At 52.8% G+C, this 17251-nt stretch overlaps 1 long non-coding RNA gene across 5 annotated transcripts; it reads right to left on the reverse strand.

Moving 5' to 3' along the window:
- Positions 1-1206: 1206 nt before the first annotated feature.
- On the reverse strand, positions 1207-15141 carry LOC112643865 (uncharacterized). 5 transcript variants are annotated; one of them, XR_004811031.2, is made up of 4 exons: positions 13677-15141; positions 13211-13332; positions 12658-12803; positions 8341-10044 (listed from the first exon to the last, which is right to left on the reverse strand). It is a non-coding gene; the product is annotated as an uncharacterized LOC112643865 (long non-coding RNA). The 5 variants fall into 5 exon arrangements; XR_004811029.2 differs by having other exon boundaries at positions 12658-12771; positions 13677-15134; XR_004811033.1 differs by lacking the exon at positions 8341-10044 and adding an exon at positions 10063-12278 and having other exon boundaries at positions 12658-12771; positions 13677-15135.
- Between the last annotated feature and the right edge of the window lie 2110 nt (positions 15142-17251).

The following is a 17251-nucleotide window of genomic DNA, read 5'->3' on the forward strand; positions in this document are numbered from 1 at the left end:
GCAGACCCATGAAGAGTGGCGGAGAACCAAGGCACGGGACCCAGGGGACCAGGCCTGTCCCTAGGGCAAGGCTGGAGGAAGAGGAATCCTGCACCCAGTGGAGGTCACCCACCAACAGGAGGAGGGGAGAGCAGGACCCCCACAGGGACCAGCAGAAGGTGGGGACCCCTGTCTGTCTGCCCTCCTCCGGCCCTGAGGTCCAGGAGACTGAGCGGGGAACTGGCATCCTCCACTGTGAGCGGTACCAGCGTCTGCACTGGGGCTGGGAAAAGCCAGCCCCTGGGGGGCTGAAGAGGGCGCGACACCCGGCACACTGACCACAGGTGCACAGAGGCTCCAACTTTGCTGCTGAACTCCCGCATCCTGCACAAATGTTTCCTGGGGACAGTTCCAGCCTGGGGTGTGAGAGATGTGCAGAGGGCATAAGATGAGAGCCTGGGGGCACCTGCTGGAGCTCAGGGCCACCTCAGAGAGCACAGGGATCTGGATCCTGCAGCCCCGGGGAGAGAAGCCCCACCGTCACCCCCAGCACTGCCCACGCCAAACCCCGGCTTCTCTGGCCGGTCTCGGGGATCGCTGGCCCGTGCCCGAGCCAGGGGAGAGGCAGCCTGAATCTTCCTGCATCCCCCATCACATCCTCCCTCCACTCCTACAGCTTCGGACCCGAGGGGGTGGCTGGGGCCCTGGGGGCCAACCTCCTCTTCACTCTGAGCATGTAAGGAGCAGCCTGGTCCCGTGGGGTCGGGGTGTCCCCGTCCTCACAGCCACCAACGTCTCAGATGGACAAGGAAAGGCCAAATCTCCACCAAACCCAACGAGAGGTTCTGGGTTGGTTTCTTTCTGAGCGTAAGACCTTGACCCTGGCAGTTCCCCACCTTGAAAGAACGGCTAACCCGCGAATGCCAGGCCCCTGCCTGGAAGGTCGGCCACCGTCTGCAGGCTTGACGGCTGTCCAGGGTGGTCCGAGCAGACAGCCGAAAACGGGACCAGCTCCAGGAGTCAAGACAAGAGAGACGGGCACTCTGCCCCACGTGGGTGACCCCAGCCTAGGACGGGGGTGGGGGGGGCAACTCTTGCCGTGGGGCTGCCCCTCATGCCCACGCAGCCTGAGGAGTCATCACCCATGCGACATGCCTCCTGAGAGCCCGTCTGGCTCAGAACAATCACAAGTAGGAACGAGAGAGAGCACAGGAAATGCACAAAAAGTGAAAACATCCACTTCTTTTCACAACGGTTTTGCGTGTGCGGGTAGATAGGATGCCCCGTCTCTTCAGCCGTTTCCACGAAAGGGTCTGTATTTCCAGGACCTCAAATTCTGAGCATGACATTTTTAAAGCATAATTATCTGTATCTAAGTTAAGATTAGAAGTGCAATGTTTTACAGAAGCGTGGGGCTGCTGAGCAGGGTCTGTCCAGGGTCCCCGGACCCAGTGGCCCTGGCACGGCCATCCTGAGGCCCCTTCGTGCGCTGTGGGGACCTGATGCCAGGTGCACCTCACACACGCTGCATCTGCACAGGACACGAGAACGGTCCTTCTCGGGCAGTGTCACCGCTCAATCCTCAGGGGCTGCTGCAACAGCGGCCTTATCAGGAATCAGCACATCTCCCCGCCACCAAAACTCGGCTCCAAAATATAGAACTTCTGTATCAGATTTTGTACCCGAGTTGGTGTGTCCATCCATCTACATTATCTCTGTCCTTCCTGAGCATAAGAGCCTTCACCCTCCCAGCTTAAGTCTACAAGATGCCTGTGCGGGGAGCTGATTCCACCCAAGGTAAGAGTCTGCGTTCATTCCACGCAAAAATCGTGGTGTTACTCTGCACATCAAGGAATCGACATACGATTTACACAATTAGCAAAAGAGGGCCGTCCCCACCCCACCCGCCACCACAGGACACACTGGTTTGGAAGGTGCCTCGCCTGCCCGGGGACCACACTTCCTTCTCCAACTGCCCATGGCACGTCCCTCCCACGGGGGCCTCCCAACAACCTCTGTTCGTGAATCCTTGGTGCGGCCTGGCGAGGCCTGAGGACCCCTCGGTGGAATAGCAGATTTGAACCAAGCAAAATCCACGGGATTACGGAGGAAACTAAGAGTGAGAGAGAGCCCCCCTGGGGCACCAGCAGGCCCAAGTGAAACTCGAGGGCGACTGCGGCCACGATCCCGTGGTCCTGCCAGCAGGTGCCCATGGGCCACTGCGTACAGCTGCTGCGCTGTCCTTCGGGCTCCTGGAGCGAGGACAGTGATTCAGCGCCTTCCCGAGGCTCTCTCCATCCCTGGCTCACGGCCACGGTCTGTGCAGTTTCTTTGTCTGGTTCTATGCAATCGGACCAGGTGCTGGGAACCGGATTCACAGCCGGCCCCGGAGATTTCATCATAAGCTGGTGGCCTCAGGGAGAGAGCCCGTCAGAGGCCCATGTGGCCTAGGACCTCCGTCCTTGTGTGGCGGCTTAGGTGGTGGCAGGATATGTGAGAGCTGGCGGGGGACCTGTGCAGTGCCGTCTGGAAAACGGACTCCCAAGGAAGAGGTTGGAGGAGGAGGCAGCGGCGGCAGCAGCGGGAGAAGGATTTCGCGATGAGTCTGTCTGCGACCTGAAGTGTCTGGAGAGGCACACGTTGCAGAGGCCATGTCGCAGACGTGTGACCCATAAATAACCGCTGGTTTCAAAAGACAGGATGGTGCTTTTGTCGCTGTGCGCGCACCAGCCGACAGACAAAGCCGAACCGTGCGGCTGCTAGTGCAGCGCACTCACGCACCGTTCTCTTGACCGCGGAGTCCCGGAAGCCAGACCTCGCTCGGAGGTGACCCTGGAGCCGTGCAGACGTTCAGGTAGGGGATGAAGCGCCGCCCCGCCCCCATCCGTGGCCTGGGCGTGAATGGACCCGGGAGCTCTGCAGACCAGCCGTGGTGTGGTCAGGACGCGCCCTTGGGGACGCGGGGTCCGCTCGCTCGCTCGCGCTCTCAAAGGAGAAACAGAGCTGGAGAATGAAGAATCACAGACCGCTTTGGCCACGTTTCCGCGAGCAACATGGGATCCGTAAGTCTCTGCGCGGTGGGAGCGGTGGGAGCGGTGGGAGCGGTGGGCCCCTGGCCCCTGAGTCACGCCGCAGACGATCGTTTAAGGACCAGGATGCTTTGTTTACACACGTGACCGTTTCCTGCGCTGCGTCCTCTCCTCCACCTGCTCGGTCGAAGCCGCTCATCGAACAATAGAACTCTTTCTTCCTTTTCAACTTTCCCTGAGAACACGAAGAGGAAAAGGCAAATACAAAAGGTATTTTGACTGAAGGATTCTTTCTTCTGCAACTGAAACCTTATCCAAATGTTGCTTCCTTAAGCCCCAGAAGGAAAAGAAGAATCTGGAGCCTTTTGTAGAATTACTGGAGACAAGTCCTGGGACTTCAGACTCTGTTGTCCCCAGGAAGCCAGTTTTCTAGAATGTACAGTGCCCCCCCCAGCACCCCTCACTGCCTCCCCCCTCCACCGCCGAGGGCAGGTGGACGAGCGGGCTCCGGGACCTGGCCCTGCTGCGCCAGCGCGGCCCTGCCGTCAGGGGCTGTGCACACCTGGCCCGTAGACAGCCGCCTCTGCTGACACCGAAGTCTGAGAGCCTCAGGGTGGGGAAGTCCAGGGAGACAAACGCCCCCGTGTGATAGGAAGGCAGGCTGGGGAGCGCGGCATCCTGCCCACGGACGCTCACGAGGCCCTGGCCGCAGGAGCCCAGCGTGACCGTGCCTCCCGCAGCTCCACCAAGCCGGGCACGTTGGGAAACAGACCGGGGCTGGGGACCAGGCCGCCCTCGGCCTCTCACGAGGCTGCAGGAAGTCGACGGGCCCGAGGTTACAAAATCCCAGCGTCCCCCTGAGCACGGGACTTAGTTTTTTGAAAAATCGTCCAGAAGGCTTTTGTTTTCCTGACTTTGTCACCGTATTTGGTGTGTGATCTGGGAATGAACGGTCGTATCGGCCAGCTCTCATCCAGGGCAGTGTGACCTCCACAACTTCTGCAGCAGGATCGATGGTTAAAAATGAAGATTCCTGTCTCTTCCCTTCCTCTGTACTGGTGAACACACACACAGACACACACATATGCACACTTCACAGACATGTGCGCACACACCACACATACATATATGTGTGTATGCTTACATGCCACAGCATAAATACATATGCACACCACACACATGCACACATTTGCACATGCTTACACAACACACACATGCACTAAACATATACACACACCACACATACCTACATGCACACCACACACACATGCTTACACACCACATACATGCACGCCATACATACACACACATATGCAGACACCACACATACATATATGCACACCACACACACATGCACGCACGTGCACATACTTATACATCACATACATTCATGCCACACACTCATACATGCACACATATGTACAAACATACACACTACCCATACACACATGCACACCACACACATACACACGCCACATGCATGCACGCATATTTACACACCACACATACACACATGCACGCAGCATGCACACGTATACATATACACCCACTCTACTAAAATCATTTGGAGGTGGGGCCTTGGAGTGTGTACTTTAGCAGCCGTCCCTGAGGTGTGAGCGTCTCTGCTTCCAGGACCAGGCTTCAGACTTCAGGCAATAACGTAAACACATCCATCACGGCTCCCACAAGGGCAGGCCGTCACCAAATTCTCACAAAGGCCCGCGAGGCTGGTCATCTGGGAGTCTTCACGGTGAGACTCAAACTACAGGTCTGCAGACTCCCAGGGTCCTCCCAGCCCAGGCAATGCTCGTGGTTCCTGGTGAGAAAAAAATGTGGCTAATCTTGGCAATTCAGGAAGTCAGGGAAATGCCCTGCAGGGATGAGGTCAGCGCCCTTCTCGGGGTGAGCTCATCGGCGCCGAGTGCCAGTGAAGGCTCCACAGGCTTTATCGGGGCCTGGGACAGCCCCCGGCAGCCCCACCTGGCCCTGCACTACCCGCTTCCCGCGGGACAGAAAGCCCACGTCTGGGAGAAACTGATAATGCCCATGATGTAATGAAAACCCCCCAAGACAAGCCTTCCCCCACAGCCCGACCCCTCAATAGGTCTATTCATCAAAGGAACGTTGCAAAGCAGACTCCCCCCTCCCAGGAACAGTCTGAGAGTTTCCTGCCGATGGAAGGGACTGCAGGTCCTCCCTCCTCTGCAGGTGTCTGAGTATGGGGTGGGGACCCATGGACGCCAGGAGCAGCCAGCTTTGCCCTGGTCCAGGGACTGGAGAGGAGGGGGCCCCTTCGCAGCTATCCAGCACCCTCCCGCCATTCCCCGGGGACCACGCAGCCTTCCTCCCAGAATAACTTCTGGGCTGCAAGGCAGTTTCTTCTCCAGCTCTCCCTTCATCTTCATTGCCGCTCAGGAAAGATTAAGTAGCCCTGGGACCCTGTCCTCAGAAACTCATGGAGAGGTTTTTTTCTCAGGGACTCTTCTACTCGACTTTACTTTGCAAAGCTTAAGATTTTTCAAAAGCTACCTGGGGCACACCTTCTCATCTTCCTGAAAATGAGCTCCCTGGTACTCTACCCTGACGTTACTCACTAATGAAGTCACCAATTAACTTAAAAACTTAAAAAGCTTATCCAAAGGATCTGTGTTCAGAATTCAAGGAAGTCTGTGAAGGAAAAACGTTTGCATCCTTGTTTTCACAAACCTCTGGAATTTGGGAAACAGATTTTATCATCACAGAGGTGCAGGTACCTGAGAAGCTCATCATAATTGGGGCAGATGTTGTGAAATGCTGAATAGTCGAGCAGTTCTTATACACTCGTGTTGTTAGCTGAAAATAACGAAGACAATGGTTCTGGGTTTCTGCCCCAAGAGGGTCCACTGAAATGCTTTTCATATCTATGGATGGAGAGTGGGGAGGCGAGGCTGTGAGTCTGCTCCTTCAGGCACTGAGGTCCCCACACTTAGACCAGACCTTCACTTGGTGGGTGTCTAACAAACATCGTGCTTTTTGAATTAAAGCTTCATAAATGCTTCTAAATCTCTAGGTGCTATTGAGTTCTTAAACTCCAAAAGTAATGCATGCTCGTTGGCAGATGTCAACGAATCTGAATTTACAGAGCAAAAAGGACCCCCCCCACCCCGCCCGCCACAGTCTCTCACTCCCATCCCTCCTCCCAGACAGATGATCCTATCTTGAGTTTACTCCATGAGCTGCTTGCTGTGAATGCTTCCAGACCTCTGTCCACTTGTTTAGGATGTGCGGGATCGTGGTATAGGTTTGGAAAGGAGCTTTTTGGTTTTTGTTTTTAAGAATGTAGTGAAGTAACCAAATGAATATCTACCTTACGTCTTGACTTTTTCTCCTCCTGCCTTTACCAAGAGAAACACCAGTGCTTTTGAGCAAAGGTGGCTATGGCTGGAGGAATGAAACATGAAACATGAAACACAAACCTACAACGCGCTCTCTAGTGTTTGTGCTTGAGGTCCCCAAAGGAAGAGACTGCTGGGTCACAGGGCTGCTCTAAGAACAGTGGCTTCTGTGTTGTGCAGAGCTGGCTCCATAGTGGGACTTGGTCAAGGATGATGGAAACAGGCAGGCCCCAAGGGAGGACAGGGAACGCAGAGGGAGGCCCAAGGTGCATGCCCTGATTTTAGGTTTTGGGGAGTGGGACGAACCGTGGAGAGCTCACTCTGACTCACCATCTGCAGACGGGGGAGCTTGCAACCTCAAAGAGCTGAGGAACCGAAGCCAGCCCCATGCCTGCAGCGGAGGCTATCGAGGAAAAAGAGGAGCCACACAGAAGCCACCATTCCTGGAACGTCCTTGGTGGCCAGGGAGGGACAGAGGGAGGCAAGCATCACCCCGGCCTGGACCTAGGACTCCCAGCTGAACCTCCATGTCTGTGAGGACCACTGCCGACGGATGGACACCAGGCCTTCTCCCTGCAGGACAGGGCAAGGGCAGCATGACTTTTGTAGGGATTACATCATCCCTGGGAGGACTGGGGCAAGGGAAGAGGTTGGACCTCATCGAGAGAGAGGAGGAGAGAGAGAGACAGAGACAGAGGCAGGACCTCCCCTCGGTCTGGTATCTTTGGACTCCAGCTGGTGCGGTGAAAAAAGTGCCATGGTATTCGCATTCTGGGCAAACCTGCTTCGATCACTTATAAAAATGTATCAAAGGCATTTTCCCATGTCAGTGACACATACAGACATCATATTACTCTAACCAATGCATTAAATTCTAGACTTTGCATTTACCATAATTTAGTTTGTCAATCCTTATTGGTGATTATTCAAGGGTTGTTTTCTTTCCCATTATTTTCCGGTATACACTATGCTGCAGTGAGATTTCTTGAACCCACCTCTTTGAAACCAGATGCAATTATTCTTAAAGAATAGACTCTTTAATGTAAGATTTAGTAAAATCCTTAAATACAGTATGTGAGGGCAGCCCGGGTGGCTCAGCAGTTTAACACCGCCTTCAGCCCAGGGTGTGATCCTGGAGATCCAGGATCGAGTCCCAAGTCGGACTCCCTGCATGGAGCCTACTTTTCCCTTTGCTTGTGTCTCTGCCTCTCATGAATAAGTAAATAAAATCTTAAAAAAAAATACAGTATGTGAAGTGTCCATTTTGTTAAATAAGGACACGTTACCTTTACAAACAGTTCTTGAAAATGCTCACTTCTCTGAATCTACTGTTATTGTAGTGATTTTTTTTTATATTAACTTGGGGGTGCAAGGATGCTCTGTTCACAATTATTAGACTTTCCATCTGTGAATATGGTGGATCTCTCTCTTTGTTCAAGTCTCCTTTTAGATCTTTCAGCAAAGACCTTGAGCTCGTCAGTTATAAATAGCCGTATCCGTTAGCGAGGGATAGCATCACAAAGCACCACAGCCCCGGGGACTTCAACAGCAGCTATGTGTCATCTCGCAATTCTAGAGGTCGCAAGTCCAAGATCAAAGTGTCCACAGGATTGGTCCCTTCCGACAATGAAGTGAAGACGTGTTCCAAGCCTCTGTCCCCCCTTCCGGTGCTTGGCTGGCCATCTTTGGCTTCTTAGAAGCATCACCCAATCTCTGCCCCCATCTCCACATGGCATCCTCCCTGCGTGCATATCTCTCTCCAAATTCCCCCTTTTTATATGGTTACTAGTCCTGTTGGATTAGAAGTTCGCCCTCCTCTGGCATGACCTCCTTTTAGTGTAACCCACCCCAGCTGTAATGACTATACTTGCAAATAAGGGCTCATTCCAAAGCCTCGGGAGTTGGGACTTCAACATGTGCATATGAGGAGGACACAAGTCAGTCCAGACCAATACATATCACATGTATCTTTTTTACATTTATTATGCAACATTGTCAGTTTTCAATGATAATGTGAATACAATCTTTTTATTTAAAGAATACACTATTCCGTGGCTGGCATTTAGGAAAATAATTACATTTTGTAAATTTTTCTTGGATCCAGCAATGTAATTAAACCGAATCAGTTCAAATTATTGTGATTGATTATCTTGGATTTCTTACATGCAAATAATTAAAATTGGTCTCTCCCTTTTAAATATTTACATATTTAATATAATACAATGTTGATAATTCACAAACAATCTCAACAATCTACGTGTGTTAGGCAGACAAGTATTTTTTCTGACAACACTGGAAAGATTTTTTTAAATGTCCTTATGAAATACGATATTTAGGATTTGTCTATTTTATATACTTTTTTGTTCCATCCAACTTGAATCTCAAGCGTGTTCTGCCTTTGTCGAATTACAGGAAAACTTTTTTCTTTTTATAATCTCTTAGGTTCAACAATGGGGGAATAGACAGTTTCTTTAAATTCACATGAGTCTCTAAAACCACGTGAGCACAATGCCTCCGGTGGAGTCACAACTTTGACTACATTTTCCATTTCTTCTGTAACGTTTGGTGCCTTCAGAATTCTTCTTCCTAAGGCAGTTTGACGTTACTGACTCCATTTTCTAAGGAAATCGTTCATTCTATCTGGATTCCCAAATGTGCTGATATAAAATTGATATATTAACCTCTTATATTTGAATTCTTTGCCTCTCTACTGCTCCATCTGCTCTCTTAGTGGGTCAGATTTGCAAGACGTTTATGTTGAGCTCGTGTGAGTGCTGGGAGAGGGAAGAGCCATTTCCCAAAACCCAGACAGGGATTTTATGGGTCTTATCTACTGATGTTTCCCACTTACTTATGCTTCAGAATCTTCTGCATTTATTTTTATTCCTTCTTTCCCTTAGGTTTACATAGCTGGCTCTTTTCTACATTCGTGGGTAAGTACCAGGTTCAGAGTCTTTCAATCATATGTGTTTCTTATTCAATAAGTGTAGGTTCTACATTTCCCAACAAGGGCCACTCTGGCTCTCTACAGTCAGCCCCGCTCTAATAGTCCTTCCCCTTCTGTTCATTTCTAAATACACTGGATTTAGCCTTGAGCTCCTCTCTTAGACCAAAAGTCAGTGAGTGTCTTGCAAATGCAACCTTTTGAGGGAAAAACCAAGCCAGGACCACAGCTCTTTTTCTGCTTCTTCTCTTGCTCGAATAAGTTTAAATGCAAACCAACACTCACACAAGAGGAAATCATGCCCACAAAGAGCCCTCACAATGGGCCTGGGGCTTGGCCATCAGGGAGGGTACCTGGCCAGCTCTGAGATGCCACAGGCAAAGCCTCGCAGAGCTCACAAGGATTCCCTGCCTTCAGTCGACAGCTGGACAGGCATCGGTCGGGCCGTCACGGGCAAGCAGGCTGGAAGCCCTGAGCAAGAGCCATGAAGCTAGAGCAGAAGACAGTGAAAGCCTGGTGTGGGGCAGCTACCCCTGCCTGCAGAGCCTCACGTCTCCAGGGGTGACTGGTGCAGGCTGGACAGCAACCATGCCTGTTTCCTGACCTCACACAATGTCCTCTAGTCCTGAGAGAATCGTCACCACTTCTGGGTTATTCAGTTCTCTGGACTGCCAATCCCTTCCAGGGCACTGCCAGTAATCTTCTATTTGAGAATGTGCTGCAAACACATACCATGTGAGATCAATTTAGGAGCCAAACAGTATTTTATGGGAAATGCAATCAGACTCTGCTCCTTTCCCAACAGTTCTTTGCATCCTAACACCTCCTAAACTCCTTGATTTACGACCCCCTCTCCCTTGTCTGTCCTATTTATCATGGTGGCCAGCCTGCAATCAATCCTTCCTTTACTTTTGCTCTGGGAAGAGCTCCTGGGTGGCTATCGAGGTCTTAATGCCCAGACTGCCCTGTAGGTCCGTGAGCCTCTCAGAGCATAACCTTCAGGCCCCATCCCCTCACCCTCTCCACCCCATCTGTCTTACAAGCCCCGACAGCCTATCAAATTTTACAGCCAGTCCATTCTGCTTAGAATGCGCTGGCCCAGCCTGTTGAACAATTTTGCACAGCTGTGCAGCCAGACTAGAAGTCGACGGCTTCGTATCTGTCTACAATAAATTTGGCTTCATTAAGTGTTCTTTTGGGTTGCTCCATTAGGATTTCTTCACCCGCCTGGGCCTGCCCTGCAGATTCAGGACAGTCTAACAAAGGCCCAGAACTGCATTCCCGGCAATTATATTTGCATACATTGGCAGTGGAAAGGCTAACTGACCTGGCCAAAGAAACCTGAGACTTCATTTTTGCAACAGGTGGGATGACAACTATGGCTGTCAGGAAGCTAGTTACAGATAATTCATGGGCCATATCTGGTGGCACCTGGACTTCTTAAATGTGAGGATATCTGACAGCTGCTGAAGCCATATCCTGCCCAGGTGGTTGCAGCATGCCCTTCGAGGGAGGCCAGGCCAGAGGCAGGGTCCACCTTGTCGGGAAGCTTTCTGGGCAGGCTGAGACCTGGACCCTACTATGGACAGCCAACTGCTGCAGGTCCAGGGTACAAAGGGGCCATTGCCAAAGATCCAAGGCACACAAAATTCATGCATTTGCATATCCATGTTTACAGCAGCACTGTGAACATCAGCCAACAGATGTACCAAATGTGGTCTATACTTGTAGTAGGACATTATTCATCCCCAAAGAGGAAGGAAGTTCTGACTCATGCTACATGGGTGGACCTTGGAGACATCATGCTCAGTGAAAGAAGCAGTCACAAAAGGACAAATACTGCATGAAATTCATCTCATAGGAGGTCCCTAGAGTGGTCAAATTCACAGACAGAATGTAGAATGGTGGGGGGTACAAGGAGTTATTCTCTAAAGGGGACAGTTTCATGAGGAAGGACACACAAAATGTGAGTGGCAGACCTAGAATGAGGGGGCATAGTTGACCTCCTCATGTTACTTTTCTTCTTGAGGACTTTGGAGACAGACACATAGAACTTTGCCGGGTCACAAACCACCCCAAAGCACGGTGTCCAAAAACCACCACCCCATCTATTTTGATCCCAAATCTGCAATTTTGGCAGGGCTCATCAGGGACAGTTTAGGGTGGCCAAGAAGCCAGAAACATCTGAAAGATCACTCCCCTGCACAGTATGTAGCTGGTGCTGGCTGTCGTCTGGGACCTCTGCTACTGCAGCCCCTCCTGGGCTTCCTTCCAACATGGCAGCTCGGATCCAAGAACAGAAAGAAACAGTATTGCCTTTCCTGACCTAGCCTCAGTTACATACTGTTCTTTCTACCATAAAAGTCAGCCCATTTTCAGGGAGAGGAACATTACATTCTGCCTCTGGATGGCAAGAGGGTCCTGGGATTTGCAGAGAGGGTTTTAAACCACCACTCTCAGGGCACCTGGGTGGCTCAGTGGTTGAGCATCTGCCTTTGGCTTAGGGCATGATCCCAGGGTCCAGGGATCGAGTCCCACATCGGGCTCCCCACAGGGAGCCTGTTTCTCCCTCTGCCTGTGTCTCTACCTCTCTCTGTGTCTCTCATGCATGAATAAATAAAATCTTTAAAAAGTAATTAAAAAAATAAACCACTACTCGTACAATTACTGGATACCACCCATGGGCTAGTGTCTCTGAGCCTTGGTTTCCCTGTTGGAGGATTTCATGACTAATACAGATTGAATTCCTAACGCAATGCTTATCCATCATTACATATTTATTATTGATCATGCAATTCTGTAGATAGAGGGGCTGATTAACCACTATTACCATTTTGTGAAATAGAACTCAGGGAAATACTGAGAGATCCCTAGGTACACTGAGCCAATCAGGGGAAAGGATCCAGCTTGAAAATCATCTCTTCACCCAGTGCGATGAGTTTCCTAACTTTCCTGTCGGGAAAGACAGAGGCTTTGTGGTTTTATTGAGAGAACTACTGCCAAGAGGGATACCAGAGGGAAGTCTCTGAGGGAGCGTGGCCGCCGGAGGAGACGGGGTGGAAGCTAGAGCGCTGGGAGGGAGCAGGAAGTCCACTGGACAAAGGCGGGGAACATAGATGTTGCCAGTGAAAGTGCCCTGGAATCAGCTTTGTGCAATCTACCATGTTTTGCTAACAACTGGCTCCACAGCCCCGTGAGTGAGCTTGGAAGTAGGTCCCTCCCCCAACACAAGCACCTACACCTCAGGTGTGAGAGGCTCTGGACAGGGGACCCAGGCCCTCACATGAAAATTGTGACTGTTTCAAGACACAAAATCTGGGCAGGTACATACCTGACAACAGGTGGTCTGAAAGGTCCGAGAGCAGCGGTGCACTGCCCCAGTCCCGGAAGGTGTGACAGCAGGTGTGTCAGCAGGTGTGGAGGGGCAGTGCACAAGCTGGAGGCCCTGAGGGGCAAGAGGAGGCGACCTGAAGGGCCCTAGAGCAGACCACGAGCAGAAATACGGATGTGGACTCTGGACCGAGCACGAGAGGAAGGGAGAGCACGCTATGGTAAACTGGAGGTAGGGCTGTCCCCAGGCTGGGGGCCCAGCAGCGCGGCCAGCTACAGCCGCAGGGCAGGAGGACCAGACCCGAAGGACTGTGGGGCCAGCCCCGGCGTCTTCAGTCAAAACGTCAAAGGTTCTTGCTGGTTTCTTCCTGCTGTTTTGCGTAAAATGGGAGTAGACAGATGACAATAAAGCCATAGAGTGACTGTCCTGTCCTTGTGGGCACCTCAGAAGGATCAGAGTGTCAGAGCACTCATGAGACGACAAGACCCCTGCAAGAGACCAAGTGGGCTCCTCACGGCAGAGTCTTGAGAAGGCTGTGGGAGCCGCCACTCACCTGTTTGCAGGAGCCTCGCGGTAGAGGAGGGGCTGACCTCGGGGACAGTTGTGACCGTGGCTCCATCCAATGGAGACACCCCAGGGAGACACACAGGAGACCCACGGACGTTTGAGGAAGCTCTATGAGCAAAAACACCTCCAATGGGAACCAAGGGGAAAGAGGCTGTTGGACCCCCCCCCCCCCCGGGGTCTATGGTCAGGAAGCAAGCTGAGAGGTTCAGAAGCCAGCCCCTGCCATCCCCCTGCCATCGCTGCAGAAACAGGGTGAGGGGACCAGGGGACAGAGCCGGGCACACAGGGGGAGCCAGAGAGCCCTGGAGGGCTGTCCCCAGGCTGGGGGCCCACCTGTGTCCATGTCCCCACCATCGACTCGGGGCCTAGTCCTCCAAAGGGTGCGGGGTATGTGGGGTGGATCCCCTGTCTCTCTAGTTCATGGGTCTGCAGACCCCGAGGGGCATCCTCACCCTGCACCTCACGGAGCCTCCAGGATTCCCAGCTTCACGCTGGCGCCGTAGCGCGATGAGTCACCGGGGATGGCAGGTGCCCCCCACCTCCTGGTATCCAGACCCTTGAGCAATCTTCACCTGTCCCGGGCAGGGGAGGGGGGCGCAGAGGTGATGAGATGTCACTTCCGAGGCTGGGCTGTGAAAGACGGTGACTCGTGTCCAGCTTGAACTCACTCTCCTTGGCTGGCTAGTGCCTGGATGAGGCAAGCGGTCAAGCCGGAGGAATCCGCATGGCAGGAAACCAAGGACGGATGCTCGCGATGCCCAAAAGGAACCGACTCCTGCCTGCGAGGACGCTTCCAGTCCTGCAGGGGCTACAGCTCAGGCAACGTCGTGGGGGCTCGAGGCAGGGACCCAACTCCTCCTGCTGCACCTCAGTGTGTGCGCAGATCACTGACCCACAGCACAGATACCATGCGGTCACCAGTGTGGTCACCGGCCTCCGTGTTGGGGGTAACCAGTGAAGGAGTAAGAGGAGCAGGGATGACTAGGTGCAAAGGGAGGACCACGGGCCAGTCACCTGGAGCCTTCAGGAATCAGCATCACGAGGAAGGCCTATTGAAAATGAGGATCAAGGGCCAGCCCGGACCTACCCAGTCAGGATTTCCTGGGGAGCCCAGGGGATTCTTGCTCCTGTTCACTCAGGAATGAGGGCTATGGACATGATGTCATTCCCCCATGGCTCCCTGAGGAATTCCAGGAGCATGCGCCTCTGATCCATGCCTGCACCTCTCTGGTTCCACGGTTTGCCACCACCATCGCTATGGACCTGGGGGCCAGGCCTAGGTCCACCAGCAGAGAGGGTCGGTCTGCCTGCCTGCAAGCTGACCCCCTGGCCAGATGGAGCCTGGGGCTTCAGCCCCCAGAGGGGGTGCAGGGGTTAGCGCTGGGGAGCAGATCTTGAGATGGCTCTCAACCCAGTTGCTGGTGCTGCACTGAACCCAAGACCATAGGGACAGCCGTGCAGCTTTGGGGCAGCAGGCCTGGGTTCAGATGGTTGGTGTGCCACTGTCTGACCTCATGCCTTGGTGAGGTCCTTCTACCACGGGGCCTGTGATGCATCCATGAGCTCTCCTGTGGGAGCAAGAGGATGGGGTTGCCTTTGTATCTGAGAGAGAGCAAGTGCACAGAAGACGTACAATCCCCCTTCCCCATTGGCTCCACATTCACCCAGGCCCACTTAAACCCCAGTCGAGCTCCCAGGAGCAGAGCCAAACTGTAGGTTCATGTCCTCAAGACTTCCTAAGGCTACATACCCCCCAGGGTAAGGGGAATGCAGAGGCGCAGGATGGACAGGGCAGGGCTGGGCCAGGGTGCAAGGCCTGCAAAAGCCCCTGTCTCAGCTTGGTCCTCCCTCAGAGCTCTGGAGCATCAATCAATCACACACAGAGCTTTTCTTTTGGGGCCAGAGAGCTGGGCCAACATGCAGGCCACCCCGGGGGGAAATCCACTGTCCCTTCTGGCTGCCTGCAAAGGGACCTGGGTATGGACCTCAGCAGGGGTCCAAGAGCCTATTTTGGGAAGCCCTCCAGGGACGCCAAGGCAGGCTGCAGGCTGAGAGGTGTGCCCTTGGAGGCGACCAGAGAACTCTGGGCTTCAAGGTGCCTCCTGGGAGCTGACATCCCCATGGGGCCAGGCTGCTGCTTCTGCATCGCCCCATGGGAGCAACGGGATGCCCTGCTCGTCTGAGCCACACTGTCCAATTCCTTTAGTTCCAGCAGCTCAGCCCATATGCGGCTTACACGTGTGGTCAGGGAGTTGGTGAGCACGGGGGAGACGGAAGGCAGGGGGTGAAGGCAAAACCTTCAGGACAGCTGCTGCCGTCGGTTGAATGTGTCCCCCAAGGAAGATGCATTGAGGACCTAACCCCCAGTACCTGCGAACTGACCTTATTTGGAAATAGGGTATTCGCAGATGGTCAAGTTAAAGTGAGGTCCATAGGCTGAGCTCTGATCCAGTATGACTGGGGGCACTCGTAAAACTGGGAAATTTGGACACAGAAGTAGACGGGCACACAGGCAGGCACCACGTGCCATGAAGTCAGAGATGGGGGGACACAGCCACTAGCCCAAGACTGCCAGTGACCCCCAGGAGCTGAGAGAAGGGCTGGACCAGATGGGCCCTCACAGCCGCAGGAGAAGCCAGCCCTGCCCCCCTCTTGGCCCAGGCTTCCGCCTCCAGAACCGTGAGACAACAGATTCTGGTGTGCGATGCTTTGTTCCCACAGCTCCAGGACACTCACCCACCCAGCCAAGAACATGCTTCCAGAAGCAGCAGTGAAGCCGTCAGCCGTGTGCCAAAGGGCCCAGAGCAGAGGGAAGATGTTGCTTCACATTCCTCCCACCAGACCTGCTCCCAGCCTCGCACTCTGCACAAGAAGGAGTGTGGCAAATAGCCCACTTCCAAAAGCCTCCTGTCCAACACTTTTCCCCTTGATTTGTCACCGCTGGATCATTTTGTAGGAAAAATAATCTGTTTGACACTGAGTCGTTGGGCCTGAGCTCAGCACAAAGTTGTTTGTAAGAGATGTTTTATGTCCACTGTGGGCCGCTCTTCTCAGAAAGAGGAAATCATTTTTAGCCAAAAATAAACAAACTTGGCACCGTGCAGGTTAGTCCTACACAAATCACTTGACAGCATGCTGACTTCAAAGTCCTGAGCCAAACTTCATTTTCAGATGCTTTCCTGTTGGGACAAGATGAGCTTGCCTTGGACCACCTCCCCACAGGACCCCTGCCAGCCTCCCTCTGGGTCCCACTCACTTTTCTTGCTCCCAGACTTGGTTTGATTTGGTGCACATGGCCTGGAACAGTAGCGTAGGATGTGTGACCTGGGCAGGGCTGATCATACAATCTTACAGGGAGCTGGGGCCCGATCACCCAATCTTACAACCTTATAGGGTGATGGGGGCCTGTCACAGCTTTACAGAGTGACAGGGCCCAATCACACAGGCTTACAGGATGACTGGGCCCCATCACACAACCTCATAGGTGCAGACTTGGAGCTATAGAGCCATGGGTGAGTGTCCCATCCTCTCTAAACCTGAACCCACAGCTGTGAAGTGGGATGGCAGGTGGCCCCCCGATGTGGCTGCTGTAGGATTCACCAGGCCAGTGTGCACATGTGTCCTGTGACAGTGTGTGGAACACACTCTCAATGAAAGGTAAGTAATGCTGCTGCTGGGAAGCCACGTGGAAATTCCCCAAAGGAGACCGTAGAGGGGTAGCTTCTCTGAGCTTCCCAATCCCTAGAACCTAGCACTGTTTCTGGCACATGATCTTAAGCTGTTTTGGCTTAAGTGGATGACCTGTGAGCTCCTGCAGCAAAATAGGAAAAAATAAGGAAAAGGACAAAGGGGACATTCCAGATGTCTCTTTGGGAAGGTTTCTGGAAACTACCACAATATACTTCTGTTTTTATCCCTTCCACAGATGAATGTCATTTCATATTTGTTGAATCATTAAACATGGAAGAATGTGTGAAGGTGCAGGAGCACCTGCCCCTAATATTTAGCAACAATTCCACTTACTTAA

Source organism: Canis lupus, chromosome 1 (assembly GCF_003254725.2).
Source record: "Canis lupus dingo isolate Sandy chromosome 1, ASM325472v2, whole genome shotgun sequence".
Lineage (NCBI taxonomy): Eukaryota > Metazoa > Chordata > Mammalia > Carnivora > Canidae > Canis > Canis lupus.